Here is a 24,743-nt window from a genome sequence, read left to right on the forward strand (position 1 = left end):
CACTTCTTTATTCACTCAGGCTCTACCTCAGTAGTCCTGCAATCACCCAAGAAGTACCCATGCAGTTATAAAATCACCCAGTCACTTCCTATGTAGTCATGTAAATTCCCAGATATTATCCCTGTAGTCATGCAATCACCCAGGTGTTACCTATGTACTCCTGTAATCCCCCAGACATTACTGCTGTACACATGCAATCTCACTGCATTAGCTATACAGTGGTTCATATCACCCAGGAACTATCCTTGCAGTCTTTCAATCATGCACACCCTACCCTTGTACTTATGTAATCACTCAGCTAGTACTCATGTAGTTATGAAATCACCCAGGCACTATCTATCTTTGCAGTCAGGTAATCGCGTAGGCAGTACCTTAGTACTTCTATAATCACCCAGGCAGTACTCATGGACTTTAAAATCACTCACTCACTCACCTTTTATGTATTCCAGAAATCTCCCAGATATTACCCCTGCAGTCATGCAATCACCCAGGCACTAGTTATGTACTACTTGAACTGCCAGGTAGTCATGCAGGCTGTACCTATGCAGTCATGTAATAACCCACACACTACCTTTGCAGTCATAGAATCACCCAGGCCCTACTGTTGCAGTCATCTATTCACTTAGGCACTACTCCATGACTCATCTATGTCTTCAGGTGCTATTTATACACTTATCCATGCACTCAAACTCTATGTGTGCACTTATGCAATTAGCCAGTCACTATCCATCTTCTTCTGCAATTACCCAGTGACTACCCTTGCACTCACACAATCACGCAAGCACTACCCATGGAGTTATGCAATCACTCAGGCAGATCTAATACATGTCTCAGTTTCTAGGTTTCACTATATTCCAGAAACATAGTATACATATTATTTTTAGGTATGATGATGATTTTAAAAGGTATATTCATATGTACGTGTGCTTGTAACAATATGGAGAGACGTATAGTTAACTCAGGCAGTACCCATGCACTGCTCCAATTATTCGTGCACTACCCATGCACTCCTCCAATCACCCAGCCAGTACCTATGCACATATCCAGTCACTCCACCAATACCCAAGCACTTATAAAATTACCACACTACCCTTGCTCTCTTACAATCACCCAGGTACTACCAATGCACTCATGCAATCATCCAGGCATTACCCATAAACTAATGTAATCAGTCAAGCATTACCCATGCACTCTTCAATCACCCATACATTACCTGTGTACTCATGCATTTACCCAGGCATTAACCAATTACTTACAAAATCACCCAGGCACTTCCCATACACTCCTTCAGTCACCCAGGCACTACACATCCACTCATGCAATAATCCAGGCACTACCCATGCACTCCTCCTATCACCCAGGTAGTACCTGTGCACTTTTCCAATTACTCTGCCAATACCCAAGCATTTATAAAATCACCATGCACAACCCTTGCACTCTTACAGTCACCCAAGCACTACCCATACACTCACGCAATCATCCAGGTATTACCCACAAACTCATGCAATCACTCAGGCATTACCCATGCACTCTTCCAATCACCCATAGATTACCTCTGCACTCATGCATTCACCCAGGCACTACCCATGCACTCCTCCTATCACCTAGCCAGTACCCATGCACTTTTCCAATCACTCCGCCAATACCCAAGCACTTATAAAATCACCTTGCACTCTTACAGTCACCCAGGCACTACCCGTACACACATGCTGTCATCCAGGTATTACCCATAAACTCATGCAATCAGTCAGGCATTACCCATACACTCTTCCAATCATCCATTCATTACTTCTGCACTCATGCAATCACCCGGGCATTAACCAAGAACTGATGAAATCACCTAGGCACTACCCATGCACTCCTACAATCACCCAGGCACTAGTCATAAACTCATGCAATAACCCAGGCACTACCCATGCACTGCTCCAATCACCTATGCACTATCCATGCACTCCTCTAATCACCCAGACACTACTTATTCACTCCTTCGAGTACCTAGCCAGTAGCCATGCACTCCTCCAATCACCCAGTCACTACTCATGCACTTTTAAAATCACCATGACCTATCCCTGCACTCCTCTAATCATGCAGGCAGCACCAATGCACTCATGCAATCATCCAGGCATTACCCATAAACTCACCCCATCACTCAGGCAAAAACCCATGTACTTACAAAATCATCCAAACAATACATATCCACTTACAAAATCACCCAGGCATTACTGATGCACTCCTGCAATCACCCAGGCACTATTCATCTACTCATGCAATAACCCAGGCAGTACCCATGCACTGCTCCAATCACCCATGACATACCCATGCACTCCTCCTATCACCCAGTCAGTACCTATGCACTTATCCAATCACTCAACTAATACCCAAGCACTTATAAAATTAACACGTACTACCCTTGCAATCTTCCAATCACCCAGGTACTACCAATGCACTCATGCAATCATCCAGGCATTTCCCATAAACTAATGTAATCAGTCAAGCATTACCCATGCCCTCCTCCAGTGACCCAGACACCTCTCATCCACTCATGCAGTAACCCAGGCACTACCCATGCACTCCTCCTATCACCCAGCCAGTACCCATGCACTCATCCAATCACTCCGCCAATACCCAAACACTTATAAAAACACCATGCACTACCCTTGCACTCTTACAATCACCCAGGCACTACCCATACACTCACGCAATCATCCAGGTATTACCCACAAACTCATGCAATCACTCAGGCATTACCCATGCGCTCTTCCAATCACCCATAGATTACCTCTACACTCATGCATTCAGCCAGGCATTAACCAAGAACTTACAAAATCACCTAGGCACTAACCATGCACTCCTCCAATCACCCAGACCCTACTCATCCACTTATGTAATAACCGAGGCACTACCAATACACTGGTCCAATCACCCATGCACTACCCATGCACTCCTCTATTCACCCAGACACTACTTATTCACTCCTTTGATTACCCATCCAGTAGCCATGCACTCCTCCAATCACCCAGTCACTACCCATGCACTTATAAAATCACCATGTACTATCCTTTCACTCCTCCAATCACGCAGGCAGTACCCATGCAGTCATGCAATCATCCAGGCACTACCCTTGCACTCATGCAATCATCCAGGAACTACCCATAAACTCATGCAATCACTCATGCAAAACCTATGCACTTTCAAAAGCATCCAAACAATACCTATCCAATTACAAAATCATCCAGGCACTACCGATGCACTACTGCAATCACCCAGGTAATACCGATGCACTCATGCAATCATCCGGGCATTACCCATACACTAATATAATCAGTCAAGCATTACCCATGCACTCTTTAGTCACCCATATATTACCTGTGCACTCATGCAATCACCCAGGCAGTAACCAAGCACTTACACAATCACCTAGGCACTACCCATGCACTCCTTGAGTCACCCAGGCACTACTCATGAATGAATGAATGAATGAATACTTTCTTATATAGCGCATGGCTACCCTAGAGCATCCCAGCGCTGTAAGACCCACAGGATATTAGAGGACATTGTTGAACAAGAATGTCTTTAGTTGCTTCCTGAAAGCGATGTGATTTGCTTCAAGCCTGATGTTATCGGGGAATTTATTCCAACCTTTCGCCGCTTGGACAGAAAGTAGCCGGCCGCCCATCCAGGCCAACCTAACCCTGGGAACTACGAGTAAATTACGTTGATTGGATCTAAGAGATCTGACTGATTGATGGCGATGAAACAGAGGATCCAAAATGGAAGGACCCATATTGTGAATGGACTTGTGTGCCAGACACATAGCCTTAAACACAATCCTATCTTGAATTGGGAGCCAGTGGAGCGATCGAATTGAGGCCTTTGCTGAGCATCGTTTGGGCACTTTCATAAGCAGTCGGGCTGCGCAATTCTGCACAGCTTGCAAAGTTTTTATAGTAGCTACTGATGTCCCCAAATAGATAGCATTAGCATAGTCCAGTCGCGAGAGAATCAGCGACTGGACCAATACGCGTCTGGCTTCGAAGGGAAGAAGGTCTAGTACTTTTTTTAGGGATCTAAACAAACCATAACAGGTTGCGGCCACCTTATTAGCCTGCTGTTGGAAATTAAGGGTGGAATCCATCCAGACCCCCAAGCTTTTTATTTTGGTCTTAGGCTTCGGAGGAGGTCCCAGACAGTTCGGCCACCAGGGGTCCAAGTTGATTGGGGCTTTGTAGCCCAACATCATGATATCAGTTTTGGCTCCATTTAGCTTTAAGCAGGACGAGGTCATCCATTCAAGGACCTTAGTGAGACACGGGGTTAGTTTGTTAATCCCCTGATGTAAGTCGTCGTCCCTCAACAAGGACACAACCAGCTGCGTGTCATCGGCATAGGTGACAAGCTGAATTCCCCAAGGAAGCACCACATCAGCCAACGGTCTCATATAAATGTTAAATAGTGTAGGGCTGAGGGATGATCCCTGGGGAACGCCGTGACTCAATTGCAGCTGGCTTGATGACACCTCATCCTCAAAAACGGAGAAGTATCTGTCCGATAAAAAAGAGTGCAGCCATTTAAGAGCCATTCCTGAAACCCCTGCAAGGCGAAGCCGAAGCAACAGGAGCGAGTGGCTTACAGTATCGAAGGCTGCGCTGAGGTCCAGCAGGATCACCGCAGCGCAGCCTCCCGCATCCACAATACTCCTGGTTGCCTCGACTACCACCACCAACGCCGTTTCGGTTCCCTGCTTGGCTCTGAAACCAGTCTGGGTGGAATGTAGAGAGCCCGAAGACTCAACAAATGACGAGAGGGCCTGGTTGACATGCTTTTCAGCCATTTTGCTAAGACTAGGTAGCAGCGAGATAGGCCTGTAATTGGCCAGCTCTTCCGGGTCCAAATTAGGCTTTTTTAATTGAGCCCGGACCTTTGCTCCCTTCCAGTTAGGGGGTACCACTCCTGAGGTCAAGGATAGATTAATGACCTGCATTATCATAGGGCATACTGTTTCCAAAACCTGTTTAAGAACCACCGGAGGAGCGACGTCCTGGGGGGAGCCCGATTTTAAGTTGTTAAGGAGCTCTCCCACAGTAGCAAGATCTAATAGTGGAAAGGCTTTGAGATCACCAGATGAGTTGGGAGCTGCCACCTCCGATCTTTCAAGGCCACTCTCCAATTTATCAGGAGTATGTGGGGATATTGGAAAACTAGAGTAGATGTTGGATTCTTTGGACGCAAAGAAAGTGGCTAATGCCTCACAATGTTTCTGACGGTCGGGTGGAGGATTGGAAACCCTAGGAGTAGTCACCAACGATTGAAAGATTTTGAAAATCTCCCTGGGAGTACTAGCTGCTTCTGAGATTTTACTCTGATAATATTCGGCTTGGGTGGACTTCAATAATTTTTTGTAGGTTCTAAGAGATGTTTTATATTCAGTTTTTGCAGCAAGAGAATAGTCCTTTCTCCATTTCCTTTCTGCACGTTTGCATGACTGCTTATGTTCCTTAAGATTATCAGAGTACCATGGATGTTTATTGTGGCCTTCCCGATGACGCATCTCTTTTTTTGGTAGAATAGCATTTAGAGTGTGATTAAGCCAGTTGTCAAAGGCATCATTAGCAGCCACTGGGTCCTCATGAAAAATGGGCGGGCAGCTCCTCAGGGCCGCCTCCCAATCTTTGACTGGTAGTCTCGACCACACTCGGCCAACCTTCTTTGAAAGGTTAACCCTGTGATTTTGTGTTTCTGGCGACAAGACAAAGGAGAGTAAGGCGTGATCTGACCATGGCACAAAGAGGGGCTGATCACACACAATGTTCGTGAGATTAGTAAAACAATGATCTAGCAGATGTCCTGCTACATGTGTAGGGCTTGTCACAATTTGATCAAGGTGTACCAATCCCAAGGTATCAAGCAGACATTGTGATGCAGCTGCACCCAGTTCATCAAGATGAATATTGAGGTCACCCAAGATGGAAAAGTTGGGAGTGCTGCTGATGGAGAGCGAGATTTTATCAAGAAGGTTGTGACAAAAATTATGGTGGTCACCCGGCGTTCTATACACCAAGATCCCTGAGAAGGTGCACGTAGGCAAGAGGAAAATGGAGAAGCCGAGGCTCTCACACTCTGTAAGTGGACTTTCGTAAGTTCTGCAACTAAATAACTTCTTATAAATAATTGCCACATCTCCTCCACGCCCTGTCAGGCATTCCTGTCTAATGATCGAGTCATTGGGTGGGAGAGCCTGGACTATATCCGGGTCCGATGACTCTGTAAGCCACGTCTCAGTTAGGAAGAGTATATCTAGTTCTCGTTCCTCTAAGATCAAGTGGATCTCTATGGCATGCCTAGGGAGAGATCTGCAATTTAACAGCGCAAATGTGAAAGAAGAATTATTAACTTTCACTGACTTGAGGGAGTGACAATTGTGACATGAGGTAAATATATCTTCCGTAATGGCCTCTATAGGGCACATCGGTCTTGCGTCATTTCTAAGTGCCTTTAGAAACTCACCATTGTACACGTGGATGTTTGGGTGTGCAGATTCCATGACTATGGGCCTGAGCTCCGTCCTGATCCATCCTAGCACGGACGGGCACAGACGGGCTTTCCTTAGGCGCTCCTTCGGCGCTCACGGCGCGTACGCTAACACGTAGGTGGACCGTTTCAATTTATGCTACTCATGCAATAACCCAGGCACTACCCATGCACTCCTCCTATCACCTAGCCAGTACCCATGCACTTTTCCAATCACTCCGCCAATACCCAAGCACTTATAAAATCACCATGCACTACCCTTGCACTATACAGTCACCCAGGCACTACCCGTACACACATGCTGTCATCCAGGTATTACCCATAAACTCATGCAATCAGTCATGCATTATCCATACACTCTTCCAATCATCCATACATTACTTCTGCACTCATGCAATCACTCGGGCATTAACAAAGAACTTATAAAATCACCTAGGCACTACCCATGCACTCCTGCAATCACCCAGGCACTAGTCATAAACTCATGCAATAACCCAGGCACTACCCATGCACTGCTCCAATCACCTATGCACTATCCATGCACTCCTCTAATCACCCAGACACTACTTATTCACTCCTTCGATTACCTAGCCAGTAGCCATGCACTCCTCCAATCACTCAGTCACTACCCATGCACTTATAAAATTACCATGCACTATCCCTGCACTCCTCCAATCATGCAGGCAGCACCCATGCACTCATGCAATCATCCAGGCACGACCCTTGCACTCATGCAATCATCCAGGCATTACCCATAAACTCACGCAATCACTCAGGCAAAAACCCATGTACTTACAAAATCATCCAAACAATACCTATCCACTTACAAAATCACCCAGGCACTACCGACGCACTCCTGCAATCACTCAGGCACTGCTCATCTACTCATGCAATAACCCAGGCAGTACCCATGCACTGCTCCAATCACCCATGACCTACCCATGCACTCCTCCTATCACCCAGCCAGTACATATGCACTTATCCAATCACTCCACTAATACCCAAGCACTTATACAATTAACACGTACTACCCTTGCAATCTTCCAATCACCCAGGTACTACCGATGCACTCATGTAATCATCCAGGCATTACCCATAAACTTATGTAATCAGTCAAGCATTACCCATGCATTCCTCCAGTGACCCAGGCACCACTCATCCACTCATGCAGTAACCCAGGCACTACCCATGCACTCCTCCTATCACCCAGCCAGTACCCATGCACTCATCCAATCACTCCGCCAATACCAAGCACTCATAAAATCACCATGCACTACCCTTGCACTCTTACAATCATCCAGGCACTACCCATACCCACATGCAATCATCCAAGTATTACCCATAAACTCATGCAATCACCCAGGTATTAACCAACAACTTACAAAATTACCTACGCACTACCCATGCACTCCTCCAATCACCCAGGCACTACTCATGCAATAACCCAGGCACTACCCATGCACTGCTTCAATCACTTATGCACAACACATGCACTACTCCAATCACCCAGACACTACTTATTCGCTCCTTGGATTACCCAGCCAGTAGCCATGCACTCCTCCAATCACCCTGTCACTACCCATGCACTTATAAAATCACCATGCACTATCCTTGCACACCAATCATGGAGACAGTACCCATTCACTCATGCAATCATTCAGGCATTACCCATAAACTCATGCAATATAGGAGGGAGTGCATGGGGCTCCCCTCCTATGGCTTAACAAAGACCCGGGGACCGCCACCACCCCGGAGCTATTGAAACAATATGGGGGGTCTCGTGAACTCCTCTGCCTTGGGGACTACCACCTCCCTGGAGCTATTTTCTATTATGTGGGGGGCCTCGTGGACCCCACCTGCACTGGGGACCGCCACCTCCCAGGGGCACGCATATGCTAATAAAGGGGGTCTGTTCAAAACCAGAGAAATTCAGCCGTTATAGTTAGTTGAGCTAACTATAACTTGCACCCCCGCAATGCACTCCTGATGATGTCACATATTACATCATTCATGACATGGTCAGTGACATCACTAATGACATCACTGATGACATCTCGAATGACATCACTGATGACATCATTGATGACATCATCCACATGTAATATGATGCACCTCATCACTCCCTTTGATACACTGACTCTAAAATACATTTTCGTAACCATAGACACACCAATACCAGTTACTACATACCCACTTACTGATTCCTATATCTACACACACATCCATTCATTTACCCATATAGTCACTCATACATGCAGTCACTCATCAATACAGCACTATCATATGCATTCATATACCTATACAGACACTTACACGCTGCCACTCACCCATAGAGTTAGTCACACAGGTAGTTAGTCATGCAAAGAATCAATCACACTCCCATTTACTCACCTATACAGTTATACACACACCACCTCACTTATTCATACAGATACTAACACACACTTACTTTATGGCACAATTACGGATACAAGCACACACTCATCCATACAGCCACTCTCACAATCACTCACTCTCACGTGTAGTCATTTATATACTCCATTACTCACATATACTACCTTTCACATATGTAGTTATTCACACATGTACCAGAGACATCCATTTGCTCACCAACACACATACACACACTCACCCACCCATACAGTCCTTCACACACACCCCCATTCACCCACACAGATATTCAGGCACTCACAGAGATGCTCAACCAGTCAATAACCCATCTACTCATCAACCCATGCAGCCGCATATACACCAACTGACAGACTGATAGAGACATTCACACAGTATAGTCACTAACCAATGCATTTAGTAAGACATGTTTAATCACTCACTTATACAGTCAGACAAGCACCTACTAAATCATCCATTCAGACACTTATACACCCATGTCTTCTTCAATACACCTTGGAATATATATATATATATATATATATATATATATATATATATATATATATATATATATATATATATATATATATATATAGATATATATAGATAGATATATATAGATAGATATGTATGTATATATATATATAAAAGATATTTAAACTTTACAGAAACACATAATCACTGGATGTTGTCTTCAGTGATGTCATCAGTGATGTAATTTGAGATGTCATCAGTGATGTCATCAGTGATGTCACTGACCATGTCATGAATATAATATGTGACATCATCAGCAGTGCATTGCAGGGTCGCGAGTTATAGTTAGCTCAACTAACTATAACAACCGAATTTCTCTGGTTTTGTACGAGTAAAATGTCCAACTATAACGTCCCTGAAACCTGAGGTTTTTTTCAGTGAATTTCGAACGTTTTTTAAGTGCTAATTTCTAACTATAACGTCCCTGTAACCTGTGTTTTTTTCAGTGAACATATATATAGACATATATATACATATTACCTACTGGCAGTTGCCAGTAGGTAGTTATAGTTAGAACCTAGTTTATACAGGAAAATAATTTTTTGATTTGCCTATAACTTTGGCGTCAATTGACCAATCTTCATGAAAGTTTTCTCAAAAAGTGTCAAGGTAGGTTCTGGTTGTCGTGGAAAGTGTGGAGGTGATCCATGCAGTGGGGACTGAGAATTTGGGGTGTGAAATAAGGGTGCATTTGTAATGTTAAATCCCATAGGAAACTTTAGCCACACCTACAACCCGAACCGCTGAACTGATTACACCAAATTTGGCAGGGAGGTAGATGTTGGTTCAAGTAAGTGCCTTTTGCTTATTTGGTGTAAATCTGTTTAGTATTTTTAGAGAAATGTAAGTTTAAATTATAGTGATATCTCTGGTTGCTATGTCTTCATGAACAAAGACAGCTTGTGCAGGGAAATGCACTGCTCTGATTGGCTGCCAACACTTCAACCAGGAAGTATTGGCAGACATCTTGGGACTCAGCTTCACCGAGTCCTAAAAACAAAAGTGGAAATAAAGAAAAGGGGGCAGGGTAGGAATATCCTGACCCCCAAGCCATGGTCTTGGGGGTCCCCCGGGTCCCTGCCACGGGAATTTTTTAAAACAAAAGTCACGATAATCGTAAATTTGCAGCTTTTTTTTTTTAAAAAAGCAAGAGCGGACTTCTTGCTTTAAAATAACCCCTGGGTGGGCCAGGTCCCGGGGGCATATGATCAATATAGGAGGGAGTGCATGGGGCTCCCCTCCTAGGGCTTAACAAAGACCCGGGGACCGCCACCTCCCCGGAGAACTTTACATTATTAATGCGAGTGGCCCAATGGGCCTGCCTGCAGACCCCGGTGACCGTCACCTCCCCGGAGCTATTGAAACAATATGGGGGCCTCGTGGACTCCTCTGCCTTGGGGACTACCACCTCCCTGGAGCTATTTTCTATTATGTGGGGGGCCTCATGGACCCCACCTGCACCGGGGACCGCCACCTCCCAGGGGCACACATATGCTAATAAAGGGGGTCTGTTGTAACCCCCGACCCGGAAACAGCCACCTCCCGGGGCTATAAACAAGCTCTACATGGCCCTGGAGACTTCCACCTCCCAGGACAAGCTCCAGCAGTGTCCCAGGATGCTCACCCACAGAACATTGCAGTTTTACTTGCTCCTGCCAAGCCATAGCAAACTCTGGTCCACTTCATGGAAGCAAGAGTATTAAAAAGGCTCTTGCTTCCACGAAGCAGAGCAGAATTGCTTTTGGACAGAGGAAGCTGCATGTTAGCAGCTCCCTCTGTCCAAAAGCAATGCCAGCTTCTGCAGTAGGTGGGGAGCTAGCAGGGACTGCAGAGGCATTCATTCTCCCCTGTGAACCCCAACAAGCTGGCCATGCCCCAGCAGATGGGGTTCCTGGAGCAGTATTGCCCCCCTCCCCCTTTAAAAAACAATTTTGAACGCCTGACCCAGGGGATGGGATCACCGGGGCAGAAATAGGCATGGGGAGGGAGACGGCCCCCTTCCTAAAAAAAATAAAAAAACTACAACCTGTGGGAGACCCCACCCCCCTCTCCACTACCCTGCAAATGCACATCCTGGTGTGTTCCTGGTTGAGGGATGAAGTCTCCTTGGCAGCTGAGGGTCCTTAGGGGTCAAGAATGAAGACCTCCAGTTACCTCCAGTAAGCCCCACCCAGTGGGATTGCTGAGAGTTGGTCAGAGGCCACCCCTCTTTCTCCAACACTCTGCAAACGTGCCTCTCGGCACACTGCTGGTGGGGGGGATGACATCCCCATGCCTCCTTAGGGCCTCAGGACTAAAGTGGAACTTGCCCCCAAAGCAACAGTGTCCCTGGAGGTGCATTTGCAGACTGATGGAGAAAGGGGGCGTGACCTCTAACCACCTTTCAGCAATCCAGCTGTGTGGGCCTTACTGGAGGTAACAAGAGGGGTAGTTGGCCCCCAAGGGCCCTAAAAGCCAAGTGGACTTCATCCCCCTACTAGTAGTGTGCCAGGTATTTGAAATGTTTAAGTAGCTAACATGTGTTGGTGTGCTAATGTAATAATCCCTAACTATAACCAAATTGTAACCTTTGGTATTTTTTATTATTTGTTGGGTTTTTAGACGAGAATCGTTTCTAAATTTATGTCCATACATAATATATAGTGTTGGTTCTAATGTTGATATTTTTATATTAAATGTAAGTTTTAGTATTATTGGGCTAAAATATTGTCATGTAGCTTAATGCCTATGTGTTTTTACTATAAAAGCATTGGAACTATGTCAAAGTAAAGATTGTTAGCTCAAAAGTGCTTCTACTGAGCAGAGTATAGTTTGTTTTGGCAAAATAGGCAGTCTTCAATTTGTTTTCGATGTTTCACCAGTACTGCTGTACTATCTTGGGAGCACTCCGTTACTCCTCAAATCTAACACAGATTCTGATAGGCTGGAAAAAGTTCTTTCCAGACGATAAAAAGGTGTTTTTTAATTTTGATTCTTTCTCTTGTGGTTTTGAGTTGTTCACCACTCTACTATGCCTGCTGCTTCTCTGCTGCTGTTTTGTTTTGTTGGAGTTTTTGGTGATATGGCTGAAGGAGGTCAACCTGCTGCAGCTGCTCCACATTCATTGCAGGAGGAAGAGGAGGAGATTGCAATGCAGAAGCAGGAGTTGGAGTGCCAGAAGAAACTGAAAAAGTATTTTATCTGGCAGTTCTTCTCCAATCCACCCAGTGACAAGAAAGTCAACTCTTGGTGGGTGACGTGTTGCTTATGTAATAAAGTTATCTTTCATGGGACCAGGTAGCTATACTCCCTAGGAAAAACGAAGATGAGAAAGCACCTGATGCCATGCATGCAACCATTTGGCCTGCACCGAAAGGAGGTAGGAGTTGGTTCAACTTGACAAGAGAACATCTGGTGCCCCTGGGACGTAACTCCTGCTGCTTTACCGTACACTTCTGGTGTTGACAGTCAAGCCCGACCAGAACCTTTGAGTTCTAGTTTACCCACCATTCCAGCAGCTGGGTCCCAAGTTTCTGTGAACCAGGTTCAACAGGAGTGAAACATTGTCAGTTATTATTAGGGGTGGGAGGAATTTGCTTAGTCGCGCTACGCAAAGCTCTGCGAAATGGTAAAACATCTCTGCGAGCACACAAAAGTTCCGTGAACATGTGGAATTGCTTGTTCCGCCCGTTCGCGATTCTTTTTTCTTGTTCGCGAATGCTGTTTGCATGCTCGGGGAGAAATATCTTGCGAACACGCATTTTGAAAGTGCGAACAAGCAAAAAATTCTGCGAAGCCGCAGATCGCAGAATCTTTGGCAATTCCGCGTTCCCTGCAGAACGTGAAATTACCCAAATTCCGCGAATGGAAATTACCGCCCAGGCCTTGTTATTATGCCAGGGGAGAGTGAGCATTTATCAGGGGCTTGTTATTGTTCACTGCTGCCCACACCAGAACCCAAAGGTTTTTCTTATATTTTTTTCTGTTTTCAGTGCGTCTCTTTGTGCCATGTTGGGTGCATTTTTGTTTTGGTTCATCTTTGGTCCAGTTCACCTATAGTTAATGGACAATAAAAGAAGAAGAAAAAACATTTCTTAATAGAAAGATTTTTAATTTCATTTTAATGAAGAACTGGCTATTATTTCTAACTTTTCAGTTGCACTTATTTGTAGTAAGTGGATGCAATAGAAGAGTAAATGAGAAGATAAGTGACTGGTAAGTCTTGAGAAATAAAAATGTGCAATATATACATAAATACTATAGTTACTTTAGTAATTGCCAAATGTTTTGCTTTTATTTGAATGCAAATATTAGATTAGAAAAGATGTTACATACACTAATTATTATAAATATATTATTAAACAAAATCGTTTTTTTTTGTTGTTGTTGAGATGTTAGCAACAGGAACGTTACTAATGTAATACTGTATTTATCATACACAAGGGTGCATGTTAACATGATGTTTTGTTCATCATGCAACACTGGGGACAAACGCAAATCAAAGGGATTGTGAAACAAAAGTATATACAACTGTGCTTGTTCAACTGTTAGTTGGATTGTAATTGGTAAAATTGTTTATAATATCTAACTATACTGCTTACCTAAAGCAGTAGATTTCTTCAGAAGTCATCAACCATGCTAGACCACATAACGACGTATCTATTGTAGGTAGTATGTAGTATATATACTCCATATTTCACAAATGTTTACTTCATAAACTACAATTACAAGTTAGGAGTTAATATGAAAATGTAACAGTTCATTACATTTTTTGGCAATGTATGTTTAAATGTAGACTTAGTGTCATTATATTCAGTCCATCCTGTAGTGTTTCTTAAATATATGGTGTAAAGACCAGAAATTGTGTGTTCTTCTAGGTGGAAAATTATTGCGGGACAAGTAGAGGTACGTACATATATTGAAATTTGAGTAGCAGTGAGATCGGTAATGGACGTTTTAATCTTTGTATTATCTGGGGCATCTCTTTGTATGATTACACATAAGTACTTATTGACCATAGTTAATGTAAGTGTTGACAAAAGTTCACATCCACAGTTTGAACAAAAGAGTGCACAGCTTGATATATCAATTTCTTAAATGATATTGAGTTACAGTCAGGAATAGGAAGATATAGTCAATGCATTTAAACATTGGAAACATTAATGTTCCCAATAGTAGCTTATACCAAAAAGATCAGGATGAGGTAAAGTCTCATTGGCTAGTATTTCAAGATTACCCATACAATATTCCTGGGCATCCTGTTGTTCATTAAATGAGAAACACATATTCCCTGCAAAAACATTGACTATATCTCTGACACCACATGTAGATTGGCACAATTGCTTGTTGTATTGAAGTAGAGAATGCAAATTGGTTACAGGCTTATGAAAAAAGGCTTATCTGTGTTTTCCAAAAGTCTTTCACTAAAGGTAAAAATGAAAACAAATTAACAATATTATTACTATAGCAGTTAATCCCATTAGTGTTACCAAACTGAAAATCTAAAATTTCAAGGTTATTTTCCTTTTTCTCTTTTTTACACGGCTGAACATTTTCCAAAGCCTCCTCAGTTATGATGCTTTCTTTTCTTTTGATATATATTTTAGGTTTACACACTACTGGATTTTCACCAAGTGAAGGACTATATATTTGTCTTAAATAATTCTATTCTCATACACAAGAAGGGTCTGCATTCATTTTGGTGTCATCCACATATATAATAAACAGCCCTTGTAACATTTTCACCTGGGATAAAGCAACTAATGCCTTACCCTTTCTACAAACAGTTGAGTCAATCCTAAATAATGCATAACTCAAGCTTAAACTTTGAGATTTATGTATTTTGACAGTATAAACTGCAAATAAGGGAAATTGTTCTCTAAGAATATATAAGCCTTGATTAATAAAAATCTTGCCATTGCTCTTGCAATGCGTTTGGGGTCCTTAATATTGTTAAATTTGACAGCAAAAAATTCAATTTCATCATTACTTTTCTGTTGTATAAATTTAACTATTTATCCCATTGCTCTACTCACAAGCCCTTGTTCTACATACAAACTGCCTTGTAAAATAACGGCTATTTTTGCATATAAATAAGTCGTGACACAGAATTTTCCATGTTTAATAATTTAGTAGATAATGTTTTTGTTATAGGAATAGTGGCTCCACCAGTTTCTAATGAATCTTTTCAAGGCACATGTATAACTTCTTCCTTTTCCATTGATAAAATTTCCATGTTTAAATCACTACCTTCTTTCAGGATTGTCATCAAACAAACAGGCAGTCCGTTTAAAAGAAGGAATGCATAACTACCCCAGCAGTTTTAAAATGTGGGAACAAAGTGGATATTCTTCTTGTCTGAAGTTTGTTTTTGGCACTATCTGTAACAATTCCTAACCTAATATATTTAAAAATGTTCTGATATTATTTATCATCTGCTTGTCTCATATGTTGTGTAAGTTCATTGTATAACAAATGTAACCAAATATTAACATTACTGTTTCTACCTAATGAGTTTCTCATATTTTTATCTGTCACAGTTTTAGAAATTAGGTCAACTTTAACTGGAATAAATTGAAGTATATCACCAAAAACATGACATGTTTCCTACCAAAGAGATTATCATGTGCACTCATCAGTATTTCTATCATACGTAAATGAACAAAAGCCATCATAAAGTTGGATACCATACTAACCTCATCTATATTCAAATTGTGCAGTTTTTTCAGAACTCTAAGAAGTTGTTGAAGTATTGCTACTTAGTTTTAAGTATTCTGGTTTATATTATACTCCAGTGGTCGTAATAGCGATTGGTGTAATGTTATCCCTTTAATAATATGTGCGGCTAATTAAGGTGGAGCAGTAATTTTTGAAGGTAAGCAGTTATAATGTTTCCAAGGAAACTTTTACCGGTACCACCTTGGCCTGATATATATTTAAATGCAGGCTGATATTCAGAACATATACATAAACCCTGTTCAAATTGTAGTCAATAATCAACACTTGTTTTAATTTCCTCAAAAATTACACGTTGATCGAAATTAATTTTAATAACATGTTCACATCATCCTTATTCATTTCTCCCATAACAAGTTCTACCTCACCCATAGCGATTATTCCTTCATTTACAATAGTTGGTACCCCAAGTGGGTCTGCAGGACTTATATTATAAAGATTATTTCTACTTGCAGTTTTTTCCATCTAAAATTTCTTCGTCTAATATACAAACATAAATCTTGAACTCCGGTATTGTAAAATTGGGCTTGTAGTCATAGAAAGCTTCATCATAAGATGTACTTTTTCCAATCAATTCTTCCTCTTTTTACCATAATTTAAAAAGCTGTAGCAGCGTTAAAAATTAAATTCTTTTTTGTAGGATTATCATGTGTAGGTTTGCAGTAATTAATTAGTGTAGCTTTGGAATGATGAATTAAGCAACCGTCTGTTCTATGCTTATGATATTTTGCACTATGTGTATCCTCTACAACATTATTTTTGTAAGTATAAAGTTGAGCACCTTCATATAGTGACACACTTTCCAATAAAGGGCTTCTGTTAGGATAGTCTGTGTCTATTACATTTGTTATCACTTCCGTTAGGATAGTATGTGTCTACTAAATTTGTTTTCACACTGTCCTTATGTTTAAGATCAAAGTAATCAATCCATTCGCTCACCCATTCAGCTACTAACACATGCACTCATTCACCCATACATCTATTAAAACACCCACTCACTCACCCATACGGCCACTCACACACCCTTTGACTCACTCATACAACCCCCTCACACAGCCACTCACTCTCACTCATATATACAGCCACTCACACACCCACTCACTCACACATAACGCCACTCATACAGCCACTCATATACCTACTAATGCATCTATTCACTTACCCATACAGCTAAGCGCACACCCACTCACTAACTCAAACAACTATTAACACATATGAACTCACCCATACACTCAATGACACACCCTCCCACTCATCTATAAAGCCACTTACACATACACTCACTCACCATTACAGCCACTAACTTAACCACTCATACATCCACATAGTTGCTCACTCACCAACTAACACAGGAACTCATACTCTTTCTTGTACATACAGACATATACAGTTTCCTTTTTTAAACCAAGGGAGGTGGTTCTAAAGGAAACTGTTGTCTTCTTGTGACTTTTGTGAACATCTTAATATTTTATTAGAGTTTTTGTTCGGTATTTATTTCAATTAAAATGGTAACTGGAAACAATTTTAACACAAAAAACTGTGGAAACAAGTGTCATTCTAAAATAAAATACAAAAAAAATTAATCCTGATGTTTTGCTACTACCAAAACTGCAGCAACAGATTGTTCCCTAACTGTACGTTCCTTTTTACAGTCTAAACAAAAAGTGCCCATCCTCTTGAGCTCTGGTGCTCTTTACAGGAATGGTTGCTGGACCTCAGGTGGAAGAGAATCCGCAGGAGCAATTGGTGTCACTGCAGAGGTAGATGGATCTGCTGCAATGTGCTGCCTCTCCACTTTGTTATATATATATAAGGAGTATATCAAAATAACCCTCCTATACCTGGGTATGAGACACTGTTATGTACACAAAAGGAATTGGGTATGGAGGAATTAATATAAAGTTATTGATTTTTGAGATGAGCACATTCAATTACCCTCTCTTCAGTTTTTTAATCCTTTACACACATATAATCTAATTGAACAAAACACACATATACAACAGCACTTAGTTAAAAACAACACATAATAATAACAAAATGACGTGATAAAATATATATAAAAACGATACAATCAACTGTATATTGCCAATACCCTAAACAAATTAACACTTGTGTTCACCCATTTATTCTGGATGATACACTTGGAGGTAGTCGAGATACACACCTTAGGCAAAACAAGGACTTATTTTCCTACAGCTCTGTTGTTTCCTCAACAAAGTTATTAAACCATTCCTTATACAAAAGATTCCTCCTTAATAGATGCTGATGTGAGCGTGTTTCAGCTAGGGGTGGGCGGAATTTGCGAAAGTGACTTTCGCAAATTATCGCGAAAATGTTAAAAATCTCCGCAAACACGAGGAAATATCGCGAAGATGCAGAAGTTTTTTTCCCGCCCGTTCGCGGTATTTCTGCGTGGTCGCAGCTCGCCAACTTTCCACTGCGGTTGCTCGCGGGTGCGGCCATCTTGTTTTCACTCTTCTCGTGGTGCATGATCGCGAGAAGAAAGACGTGAACGCGCGACCAATGACATTACTGCGGGCGCGAACTGTCGCGAGACAGCGCAAATGGCTACCAACAATCCAACATCTCGTGGAGAACGCGACTGGATCGGGAAAACTTGTTGGCGAACGCGGGGACTCAGGTAAGGCGATCGCGTGTGCGTGAGAATGTATTATTTTACAGCACGAGCAAGAAACAAATTATCGCTAAGCTGCGGAATGCGGAAATTTTGACATTTTCATGCTCTCCGCGGAACGCGAAAATGTCAAACTATCGCAATTTCCGTGAGCGGAACGGAAATTTAGCCCAGGCCTAGTTTCAGCCTTATATGTTCTTCTTGGCCGCCTCAGGACAAGGTCAATAGGACAAAACGAAATAAAATAAATATATATATTTATATATATTAATTAACCACTCTTACTGACCTCTAAATTGTATAAAGCATGCTGGCTATACCGGGCAGATGCCCGTGCAGTTACAAATGCCGTAGTGCCACCCAGGGTGTGTGGAAGGAGCATGAATTACCAGCAATCCCCTATTTTTTTTAACATTTTACCGAGAATTTTTAAATACTGAAATGTGAATTGTGAATTGAATATTTAATTTTGATGACTGCTGGTAAATGTGTTTTGCAAAGAACTACTGATGACATCAATCCTGCAGTTAAAGAGTGGTTACCTTGGTTAGTTAACCTTTACCACCTGTGATCAAGGCTCCTGTTAGAGCCGAAATGTGGAAGAGCTTGAAAGGAGGAATACATGATACCACATTGGACAATAAAGCATGTGGTACCGCAATGCTGGCTACGGCACTTTTGTTTGACTTGCTAATAACTTTGGCATCGTTTGACAAATCTTCCTGAAATTCTCCCAAAGAAAAGTCTATTCAGGTCAGCTCCTATCCTGAAAGTTTGCGGGTGATTCATCAAGCAGGGGCCAAGAAAAAAGGGGGGTCCCAAAACTCGTTTTCTCCTTGTTAATTTCGATAAGAAGTTTTGCGATTAACTACAGCTCGAACTGCTGAACAAAATTACCCCACATTTGTCAGAAAGGTAGAGCTTGGTTCAGAAAGCGACCTTTTATTTAAATGGCGTAAATCCGTTTAGTACCTTTTGAGAAATTCAAAAAATCAAATTCCCATAGGAAAATTTGTGCAGGGCTACAGCCGAAACTGCTGAATGGAATTACTCCAAATTTGGCAGAAAGGTAGTGCTAGGGTCAGAAAGCGAACTTTTTAAAAATGGTGTAAATCCGTTCAGTAGTTGCTGAGAAATTAGAAAAATAAAAGTTTTGATATCTGGGTGGAGCCTAAGTCGTGTGCGCAAGATTCACTGTGATGGGTCCCAGGAGGACCCCCAGTGCCCAAAACATAATTGAAAAAAAAGAAAATCGGCAAAAATTTGCGCTGGGGTCGCGGGTTCTTGCGTTTTATTTTAATGAGGCCCTTGGGTGGGCTAGGTTGCGGGGGTATTTCTTAAAATATGATAGCATGGGCTCGCAGGGGTTGCGGGGGTACGCGCAGCCCGAGCTTCACTTATGTTGGGAGGGTGGTTGCGCGGCCCCCCTCCTGGAGTCTTCTATGTGATTCTAACTTTGGCGTCATTTGATGAATCCTTATGAAATTATCCAAAAAGTTTATCTTTTTTTGATTAGCTCCTATATTGAAAGCTTGGGGGTGAATGGTGTAGGAGGCGCTGAGAAAAAAGAGGGTCCTAAAACGTGTTTTCTCCATGGAATTTACATACGAAACTTTACAGAAGACTACAGGTGAAACTGCTGAACAGAATTATGCCAAATTTGGCAGGGAGAAAGGTGATGGCCCAGAAAGCACACTTTTGTTTAAATGGTGTGAATCCGTTCAGTAGTTTTTGAGAAATATCAAATTTTACAGATATCGAAATTTGAGAATTCTGACATGTGATTGGCTGAGGGGTTACAAGCAACAGCTACCCAAAGACTACCCAAACACCACTGCACTGTTGTAAACTCTAAAACACTACCCCAGCACGATCCCCTACACTACCCAAACACCAGTGCACTACCCTAAACCCTAAATCTACCCCCAGCACAACCCCCTACCCAAACACCACTGCACTACCCTAAACCCTAAAATACTACCCCCAGCACAACCCCCTACACTACCCAAACACCACTGTACTACCCTAAAGCATAAAACAGTAGCAGTCCGTCGGCTTGCAGCTGTGGCTCTGTGAGCCGTCGTGTCCCTAGCTGTACATGTGCGAGTCAGTCCGTTAGGTGATAGGTGTGTCTCTGCTATCAGGGCCATTGGCCCGTTAGTGTCTCTTTGCGAGTTAGACCAGAGCTTTCCCTCTGCGAGCCAGCACGCTGGTGTGCGTTTGCGAGCCGTTGGCCCGTAGCTCACACTGTGCGAGCTGAGCCGACGGCCCGTAGCTCTCCCTGTGCGAGCTGAGCCCACGGGCCGCAGGTGTCCCTCTGCGAGTCTGCTCGACGGCCCACAGGTCTCCCTGTGCTAGGTGGATTGCAGCTGTCACTCTGCGAACCGATATTGGGAATATAAGGCGGCTCTAAAAAGAGCCCTTGTGTTTATTAGTTGGAGCTACATATAAGTGAGGATGAACAGCTTCAGGTTATTCAGAAAAACTCGATTTCCCTGATCTGTAAAGTATACTCCATCACTTCTGTAGATATCAGCCATATGAAAATGTATGTTGTTGTTGTAGATCGACCCCATTCTATGGTCTCTGAGGTATGCAGACACAGCTTTGTTGACATTCTTCCTAGATTTTTCAATCTGAGGACAAAATTGGTTTGACCTTTTCCACTTCTGTCTTTGGCATATATTGGAATATACAAAGACAGTTTGAGGCAAAAGCAACATCAATTGTTGAAAGGTGTCCTTCATTAGCATTTCCAAACCTACCCCAGTCAATGTGCCTATGTCGTTTCCACCACAGTGCACAATCATGAGGTCAGGGTGTTGGAGATGCAAACAGGTTTCAACCAAAGGCAACAATTGGTGCCCCTTCAATCCTCTCTGTCCAAACCATTTAATGTCCACATTTTGGAAACCTTGATCTAAGTCAATAAGTCTCTGTTCTGCATACCTCTTGCACCAGAAAACATACCTATGTCCTACGATCCACACTAGCATTTTGAAGGTATGGCTGGGAGGAATGGATAGATGTCTGTAACTCATGCAGTCCGTTCGTAGAATAAGAGATATGTTTAAAGATGGAGAACTACTTTTTTTTGCCATACAAAACGATACCTGATTGGGAGATGAAAAGCATTGTTTTTTAAAAGTAGGGTGCACATTCATTTTGTGAAAAAGCATCTTTGTGATTGGTTAAGAAAAAGCAGTTTAAACGTGGAGTACATATCATAGGATAAAATGTCCTCAACTCAACCACACCTGCTACTTGCATTTGGAAGGCACTGTTCGAACTTAAAACAATTGTGAACTTTTAACCTGCACGTACCATTAAATGTTCGAAAAAATGTTGCAAAAAAAATATCGTTAGGTTTAAAAAAATAGATGAACTTTTAACCTGCACGTGTTGTAGAATGTTCTAGAAAGTGTGTTGATAGAATACGTTGCACTTCTGACTTCTATGTGTCCTTGAATATTAAAAAAACTGTTTATATGGAAACATTTTTAAAAAAACAATAGAGAGAAGTTTTGAAACCTAAAAGAATCAAGGAAGTATTCTAATTTGTTCATTACATGTATTTATGTGTGGAGCAACAAAATTAGACACAACAGCACCAGGAAGAGGAAGAAGCAGGGAGTGGGGGGACGGGCGAGATGGGCCCAATGGCCCACATGAACAATTAAGTACAGCACAACTATAGACAAACCATGGCCAAAATTAAACACACCAACAAGGAGCACAAATCACACAACCCGCCAACATCACACCACTGAACAAGCATACAAGTGAAAACCACACTGCCTGAAAGGGAGAAGGGTGAACAAAGCTCACATGAAGGGACATCTCACACACAATGCAGCACACACACATAGGAAGCAAAGTACATCAACATCCAACACAATGTTGTCCAAACACAAACATTCACACAATCGAACACAGGACACAAATGCACTTGCCTGTGGTGGATAAGCATCCAAAAGCGTCAGTACGAAATAGGCACATGAGAAGGAATAAGTACAAACCCACAGTCCAGATGGGGTAGCAATTCACGTATGGCAGACAGCCAGAAAGTCCGTGACACACACATTGGCATACAAATGAAGACACAACACATTTGGAGACAAGTGAAAATGTGGAAACTATTTTTTAAAAAGTGTGTGTCAATACGGCCAAGAGTAGTGCCACGATATGCAGAGAAATGCAGCAGCATGCCTGAATAAGGAATGTAGGAAAACGTACATGTTCACCTCATGGTAGTCCATCACCAACACACGTCAGTGTCAAGCAGTGTTGGTTGTCCGCGCCTCGGACATGATTCGACGCCAATGCAGCCATGTCCACTATTGTTTTGGGACATGTGACCAGATGTACAGTGTGCAATGATGCGGGGGGACACGTGCAATGTGGCACATTGAGTCGTGGTTGCAGGTACCTTGTCACTCATCCATGAACGTGAGTGCAGCTGCGTAAGCTCAATCTCTAATGAGTGATGGTTGGCCACAATATTTGACATGTTGTCGACGTTATTCATCAGCTGACCGGGACAGATGTGCTGACTCTAACCACTGTACCCAATGTGCACCAAAGCAGAATCGGGAAGTGGGTCAATTTGCTCACTACATACTACGACACATGCAATCTCCCAGGCCCAGTTCCCAACATTCATGCCAAACATCCATGCATGCCATAAACGAGCATCACCATGAAACTCCTGGTCGTGGGCCAACAGGGGGCGCACACACCTGTCATATCAGTGTCAGCTGCCCACTCGTTGGAGAGGCACACGTCCATGCACCACTCCGATAGGCACGTGCAACATTGCAATACAGGTTGAACTCAGGTGACGTTCGCAATGCGGAAGCTCAGCCGGTAAGTGATCCGCAGTACTGCCAAAGGTAGTGCACCCAGGACATGCGGCAGACGTCCAAGGTATAGGTGGACATGAATGGAGTCGACCATGTGTTCGGGATGCTCTGCCATTGCGTCAGTGGCTCTGCTTGTAGCTGCACTGGCTTGCCGTGTGCCAGTCTTGTGGATGAAATGGCACAGCTTGGTTCAATGAGCCGGATCTGTGTGTAATGGGTGCAGGGAAGGGGTGTGGTGGGAGTACGTGTGAAGGTCATTTCACGCACGCTAACTACAACGAAGGACTTTTGAGTGTGGGATGTGTACTCGTTGTTCTCAAATCGGGCAGTGCGTAGTGTGGGAGACAGATGCAAATATTATCGTATCTGTCAGGGGGGCTGGCCACTTGCAAGTTCCTTCTTGGAGCAGCAGATGAGCTAGCACAAGATAGCTCAGACAAAGAACCTTTCATCTCTACAGTAAATTCTTCGGCTGCATTCATACAGCATGTATACAAAGGCCGGTTGTGGGTGTTGTGGGATGTCTGCGACCCTGGTCATCATGGATGAGATGCCCAGCACGAGGCACATGGGTGGGTTCACTGTGTGTTACATTGCCAAACAGCTGCTCCTCCCTCCCACGAGCCCCCACACTTTTGTACGGTGCACTGTTGTATCCCATGCTCTCCTACGGCACACAATTGTAATGCCTATTCACGCATGTCCTGCGGCATTTGAACCACACCGTGACACTGCAGTTTGGAGGTGGTGCATGCTACTTTACAACATCGACTGCTGCAGCCCTTGTGGCGGCCTCACCAGAACACAGAGACACACTTACCTCACTTCCTGAACACGGCCATGTCCGAGATACCCCGTTCCCCTTGTGTGATAGGCAGACCCCTGCACTGACCTGTGTACGCCGGACCAGCACACGCTGCTTGTGCATGCATGAGGATGCATGCGTAGCTACATGTCCAGGCTCACTGCCTATGCTGAGGTGACATGGTAACGTCCGCTGACACTGATGTTGTAGGGCCTGTGCTTATCATGCTAACACAATGACCACACGGAGACAATTGTTCAGATGCGGGTTCGGG

Source organism: Triturus cristatus, chromosome 3_1, assembly GCF_964204655.1.
Source record: "Triturus cristatus chromosome 3_1, aTriCri1.1, whole genome shotgun sequence".
NCBI lineage: Eukaryota > Metazoa > Chordata > Amphibia > Caudata > Salamandridae > Triturus > Triturus cristatus.